The sequence below is a fragment of the Bidens hawaiensis genome, unplaced genomic scaffold, assembly GCF_021521415.1.
Source record: "Bidens hawaiensis isolate Kalapana, Puna unplaced genomic scaffold, B.hawaiensis_p1.1 tig00046177_1, whole genome shotgun sequence".
In the NCBI taxonomy this organism is placed as follows: domain Eukaryota; kingdom Viridiplantae; phylum Streptophyta; class Magnoliopsida; order Asterales; family Asteraceae; genus Bidens; species Bidens hawaiensis.
The window spans coordinates 48984-56302 of record NW_027498236.1 but is presented as its reverse complement, the minus strand read 5'-3'; the positions used below and the strand labels follow the sequence as shown (position 1 = coordinate 56302).

Here is a 7319-nt window from a genome sequence, read left to right as displayed (position 1 = left end):
ATAGCCGGAGGAGAGAGAGAGTGTGTGACCAACCACCTTGTCAGGTTTTCCACCAACAATATTCTCCACTCGTGCGGTCATGGTGGTTGGTGGAAGTTGGTGGGCATCATGGTCTTTGGACAAGGACGTGGTTGTACTGTTTGTACCGTCCTTTATGCGTTGTCCAATCCCCATTGGTTTGGTGTTTATCTCTATGTGGGTTACCATCTTTTTGTCCCATGCTGGTGGGACCTTTGCATTGCCATTCCCGAAGTGTCAGGAAAAGTTTTATATTGGACTACACTCTTTGCGCCATGCACTACGCGTGGCGTTAGTGATATCCTGGCGCCTAGTGTTCCGCCCAACGTATGAAGTTAGTGTTATACTTTGTCAAATGGTGGGTTTCATACCCTGCCTCTATAGTATAAATAATTAAATATTAATAAAATAATATTATATTTATGAAAATAACCCGACCGAAACGTGTCGGGTGTTTATATAAATATGAAAACCCGAGTTATTACAATAAATGTAAGCAAATAAACAAAGTAAACTTTAACTTGAACTAAAAAAATAAAAAAAAAACTAAACATAGTCGTATCTATCACATAGAATACAAACTCAAATCCCATTCTGATAATTGTTAATTGGGCCAAAGAAGTCGAAGGGAGTAAAATATGCAAATTTAGTCAAGTAAAGTAAAGTTGCATTTGACGGTCGTGGGGTTTTGAGAAAGGTGGAATGCGTGTAGGGGATAAGTAACCAATAGAAAACCAAGACGACAATGGCGTCCCTAATCGAACCATTCTCATTCTCATTCTCATTCTCATCAACAACCTCCTCCTTGTTATTCTCCAACAACAATTACAATTATCTGCTATCTACAAATTTCACTCCAACAACCTCCTCCTCCTCGTCGATAGTATGTTTGGCGGCAATTGAGCCACCACCACCACCGTTGGAAACTGCCACCAGAGACCGTCAGAAAATCGTCAGAGTTGCCTGGGAGAAGCTCCTCCGCTGGTCTCGTTCCTTGCGCTCCAAGGCCAAAACCGACGTTCTTGAACGCACTAATAAAGTAAGTAAGACAGACCAATTCATCCACCCTCATAAAAATAAAAAATAAAAATGAATCTTCTTTCACATTCTTTCTAGGTGGTCGTTCTAGGTGGTGGATCTTTTGGAACCGCAATGGCTTCCCATGTTGCAGCTAGAAAGGACCAAATGGAAGTACACATGCTCCTACACGATCCTCTTGTTTGTCATGATATTAATCAAAACCATTCTAATCGGCAACATTCACATTCATATTAATCTCAAAATATCAAAATCAATGTTTTTAGTTCAAACTTTGCTTTGCAGTAAATATTTTCCAGATCACAGGCTACTAGATAATGTCATTGCCACATTGGATGCAAAAACTGCTTTCACCGGTGCAGACTTTTGTCTCCATGCTCTACCTGTACAGTTTAGTGCTTCCTTCTTGGAGGGTGTTGCTGAGTACGTAGACCCGGGACTTCCTTTTATATCCCTCAGTAAAGGTTTAGAGCTAAACACATTGAGAATGATGTCTTAGATCATTCCACAAACACTTCAAAACTCTAGACAACCCTACGTTGCACTTTCCGGGCCTTCCTTTGCACTCGAGTTGATCAACAACTTGCCTACAGGTGTCTGTCTTATTATTTATTTCTCCAATTTTCTCTCTTCTCCAACTATATAAATTTCCCTATTTTCAATGCATACAAACCTCCTCCTAAATTCGATTCACATCATCATCATCATTATTATTATTATTATTATTGTAACCGTAATATGCCCTAAATTCTTACTTATTTACAGCAATGGTGGTCGCATTAAAAGACAAAAAGTTGGCAAAAGCAGTTCAGCAACTTCTAGCTTCTAGAAACTTGAGAATCAGCACAACAAGGTGTGATGTTTTTTCACACCTATTAATCATCTTTCTATGGTGTGTGGTATAATAAACACATAAATTTAATGTAACACAATGAAAGATTTTAAAAGAGGAAATTCCCAAAATGTCAAAAGATTTATGAAAACTTTCCAAGTTGTCTCTTCAAATCCAACGTCAGCGACGGATTCGTGTTTGAAATTGTGCCTCTCCGACAGAATTAGAAAAATGTGCTTCCCCCGCTAATTTTAAGTTGAAATTGTGCGTTTCCGACCCAATTAAATTTGAAAGTTTGATCTTGAAATATTAACACAACTAATTTTACTCATATTTAGTTCTTCTTTTGTAACTTTTAAAATATAAAGTTTTACAAAATTCTGAATATACCGTTAAGACGTGCTTGTTATCGAAATTTTTAATAAAAATTGGTAGTATATTTGGAATTTTGTAAAAGTTATTAAAGAAAAACTAAATACGAGTAAAATTAATTATATTAAAAAAAAACCCTTTTTATTGATGGTTGCAGTTTGATGGTACAGTGATGTTACAGGGGTGGAGATTGCTGGTGCACTGAAGAATGTGCTTGCAATTGCAGCTGGGATTGTGGAAGGTTTGAATCTTGGTAATAATTCCATGGCAGCTCTTGTTGCACAAGGTTGTTCTGAGATACGGTGGTTATCAACCAAGGTATGGTTTATTCATACATACATTTGCTATGGTTGGTTCGACGGGTTAAGTGGAGGTTAAAACGGGTCAACTTTTGGTTGGTTCCTAAAACACTTTTTCTTCAACATTTTTAAATTATTATTTGTCATGGTTGGTGGAGTTTTGGTCAGTTTCGGGTCAAACCCGTTAGCTAAATGATTTCGCAGGTTGGTCTGTTTAACCTATTTCTTTTTTATTTTTTATAAATGTGTTTAAAGTAATAAATCAAATTGTTTGGGTATCTTAATCCAATTTTTTTATAAATGTGTTTAAAACCAAATTTTTTAATTTAATTTTTTATATACAACAGTTACAATTAAAATGTAAAGGTTGTATATAAATTTGTGTTTTTAATTGTAAAAATGTAAATTTAAAGTATTTGTTTGTGAAAAAAATTTAAAAAAAGCTTTCGGGTCGTACTATTTGTGTTTGGGTCAACCCGCAAATATGCGTGTCGTGTTCGATTTTACATATCAGACATGATTTTCAGGTTCACGTGGTGTCTGGGTTCGTGTCCGCGTACACAACCTATTTAGCACCGCCCTTGTTAAAATTACACATTTGGGCAACTCCCCATTCCATTTAGACAAATTTTTTGTAAAGATAAAAGACAACCTTAATCGACCCATAAGTTGATGGGTCAATCGCCACATCATCACGTCTTCATTTCTTGTTACATTGTTTAAATGAGACCCACAACATGAACATGTTCATTGAGCATAACGAATAGGATCTATTGAGATCTGCTTTTCGGGCACAAATAAAATTTCCTTGTAAATTAGTCTATTTATTAATGCGGTCTAATTAATGCTCTAAATTAACAAAGATGGGTGCCAAGTCAACAACAATATCCGGCTTATCTGGCACAGGGGACATAATGCTTACATGCTTTGTTAGCCTCTCGAGAAACAGAACAGTTGGAGTCCGATTAGGTTCTGGGGAAACACTTGATGATATACTCTCGTCCATGAACCAGGTCACTATACAGTCTTTCAAAATAAATTAATTAATTAAATTAAAATTCACATTATTTATTTAACATTCGTCTAAATTTTAGGTGGCTGAAGGTGTATCAACTGCAGGAGCTGTGATTGCATTGGCACAAAAATACAATGTTAAAATGCCGGTTTTAACGGCAGTTGCAAGGATTATAGATAATGAATTGACCCCACAAAAGGCTGTTCTTGAGTTGATGAATCTGCCACAGGTATACATACGTTTGTGAACGATTAATTTTTTCAGTTTTGATTCATATTGCGGGTAATGGGTTGAAACATGTTCTTTTTGAAACGAGTCCTTTGTTGGGCCGGGTTGATTGTGATCCATTAAGGCTTTTTTTTTTAACTTATTTTAGGAAAGCAAACTGTGTTCATCATAACTCCCAAAAGAATATTATTACAATAATAATCTGGAATTATGTTCTAAATTTGCCGATTTTAGGTTGAAGAAGTGTAAATACATGAAGCGAGTTCTTTTTGTTGCACCCGATTATAGCACAGATGAAATGTCCCATTTATACTTTGGATATATTGTTGGGCGGAAGCCAGTATTTTTCCCAGAATTATGATTCTGAAATATTATACAGAATTTGGCAAGCTACAATTTTATTTTTTTCTTAGCTAGGTTAAAAAGGTCATTTTGGTCCTAATGAATCCTCAATTGGAAGTCAAAACAGGTGCAAAAGCACCAGCATTGTATAAAGATTTTAATATGTTAGGCTTATTTTATGTTTCTTATATTTGGTATGGTGTTTTGATGACTATGATGGTTAGTTGGTTACCACGTTTTTGTTGTGCTAACAACCGATACAACTTTTTTGTTTTTTTTCTTTTTTTAAAGGCCAAGATTATAACCAAAAAAAAAAGGAGGGGGCCAATTGTGCAAGCAACAAAAGGCCAATTACAATAACTAAACTAGGGATGAGAAACTATTTGAGGTTTTGGGATTGATACCGGTACAGTTTGATACTGGTATTTACTGAACCGGGCATTTTTAGTACCGGTAGAATACCAGGTTGGCAAAATTAAACTTACTCTCCACTTGTCTCACTCCAAGCTCAAACATTTGATCCTCCATGTGAGACAACCTATACATAGTTCACAAATATGTGAAGTTATCTCTCTCTTAATCGCATGTTTAGTTTATTGTGAAAGTAGCTAATCAGCATTTGATTTGGAATCTGATATGGTTCCTTTGGAATCTTATATGGTTCCTTAATGACGTTTAATTGAACACTTTTGTGATAACTAATGGAATATCAAGAATGCTGATTGAGACTTTTCGGTCTAGTAAAACAATTTATGTTTTTAAGTTTTCCTTTTGAAAATCTAAAACAATTTATGTTTTTAAGTTTTCCTTTTGAAAATCTAATTCTCAGCTTGGAATGATCCGGTTTTGAACTGGAATCAAAATGATTCTGTACGCCAAACTAATACAAGCTACAAATACTTTACACGTGCATCAACTGATTTAAAGACATCAACCAATGGATTTATACCTTAACGTGAAGCAGATCAAGACTAGACAACTCTAGTTTGTACATAGTAATACTAATAATAAAGCTAATACGTAATAAACCATTAATTCATACCATTGAAGCAATCATCACCTTTTTTGGCACCTAATCCGAGGTTAGATTGTCATGAATAAAATCTTTAAATGAACAGAACAAGTCATTTTTCATAATTAAGAGCAAAATGAACGCCTTTTTTAACTGAACATTTCATGCTTCTATATAATAGTAAGACATCCAAACGATTACAATGAACTAACAAATAATACACAAATTTATAGTACAACAATATCGGGTGATGTTGTGCTTCCAGAGTTGTACGTCCTGCATTTGAAGTTGTGCTGTCTTCTTCTTTGTTATATAGTGCGCTTAATGACTTCCACCTTGGTTCTGATTTTTAAGCCACATTCCTTCCACGTGTATGTTGTTTAAGGTGTCCACCGCCTCTCATATCTCTTCTTTCCAAGGTCTATGAAAAGCTGATTCCACCGCATCGACACCAACATGTTTTTGTTTGGTAACTCGAGCTCCGCCTCTACGCGACCGTCCGCTTCGTCTTACCATTGACTCCTTTCTTCATGATTTTAGGTTCTCTTACGATTGTTATTTTTCGTGTTTTAATTATAGGGTTTGTGAAATGGTGAATAGGATAGTGATCTATGAGTATTGTCACCCGCTGTTCAATTTGTTATTGTTGTAAAATCGATTGGGGGTTTAGGGTTTTAGGATTGCTAATTTGCGTCTCAAGAGTTCACTTACTCTGTATGAAAATTCACTGTAATTTAATTTGCATTTTTGTAATTAATAGGAATTTGGATATTTATTTGCAGGGATGGATGGCTGATTGGATTGACTGACCACTATTTCTTTGAGTTCGGAGGCCTCACAACATCTTGAGGTTTGCATTTACTTCTTTGCTTGCTTTTTAGTATGTTATTTTAACCGATTAACATTATATTAAAAACCAACCTGGCTTTTGTCTTATAGTCGAGCTATGTTTGGTTTTGATTTAAAGAAAATTTAGAGATTTCAAATGGGTAGGGATGAAACTGTCATTTCACTTCACTTGGTTTTGCCTCTGATTAAATAAAAAAATGATTCTTTTTTATCTTCCAGCATCTCATCTTCAATCTCCTCACACTCATTTCCAGTATGTTAAAGCCTTTTAGGTTTGACTAAAAAAGTCATTGAGCATCTTATTTATTGTTTTCAGGAGAGGGCAGTGTCACACAGGAACCAAACCAATATGATTGCAATGCATGCAGCTTATAAACTGCTTGAAATTGCGTTTGCAAGCTCATGGGAGGAAGAAAATAACCAAGAAAACCAATACAGGCCAAGTCATTTACTCAAATCCTAGCATTTTGTACGACGGAAGCAAAGGAAATAAGAATTTTACCAGGTACATTTAAGTTTCTGAGTGAATGCATAGATGGTAAAGGCTTCTCATGGACCAAGTGTTATTTAGGTGATTTACAGAAAACCTTAAGTGCTTCGTCTGATTTACTTATTTATATATTTTTGTCAAGTTTTATAAACTCTTTGATGATATAGCTAAAAACTGTTGGATCAAATATGCGTTTTGTTGCAGCCACCGATGGATCCATCTATACTAGGAAGTGTTTTCCCAAAAGGTGGGCCCGATAGAAAATTTAAACTAGATCGTAATCCGCAGGTGAGGTAATTTATATAATTTGCGTATTTGTATGTGTTTTTAGTAAAGAAGCTAATTTTATTTTTACACCTTTCTATTTTCATACAATAGAATAGTATAAACAGTGATGTACTGTTGTTGTCTATACAGTAGACAACAATGAATACATGATATCTAATGTTGTTGTTTTTTTGTACTGTGTTATGCAGCTTCCGTGCGACACTGGGTTTATCGGGTGCTTTAACTTTGGGACTTAAAGGTAAACACTGTTCACACTGGTTATTCGTTTAATGTTATGCATTTTATTTAGATCATAGGTGGACGATAGGCTGCATACAACATGTTTTTTTACATGTTCTTAATTTTACACATGTCGTCATCTGACAACAAAATGACAACGGTCATCAAACTAGGTTCTTGCGAAAAAGAGATCGCTCGCCTAAGCTGGAGCAATGTCTTTGCATTAGATGTGGTTACAACTTACAACGACAACTCATGGTAAATGCGCCCATAAGTTACATATAGTCCGAATCATCTCAACAAGCACACTTTACAAT

General features: G+C 35.3%; 1 pseudogene across 1 annotated transcript; it reads left to right on the top strand.

Moving 5' to 3' along the window:
• The first annotated feature begins 1140 nt into the window (after nucleotides 1-1140).
• Nucleotides 1141-4023, top strand: LOC143596241 (glycerol-3-phosphate dehydrogenase [NAD(+)] 2, chloroplastic-like; annotated as a pseudogene). The gene is made up of 6 exons (XR_013146670.1): nucleotides 1141-1271; nucleotides 1342-1649; nucleotides 1822-1909; nucleotides 2431-2578; nucleotides 3423-3572; nucleotides 3654-4023. The product of XR_013146670.1 is annotated as a glycerol-3-phosphate dehydrogenase [NAD(+)] 2, chloroplastic-like (transcript).
• Nucleotides 4024-7319: the final 3296 nt, after the last annotated feature.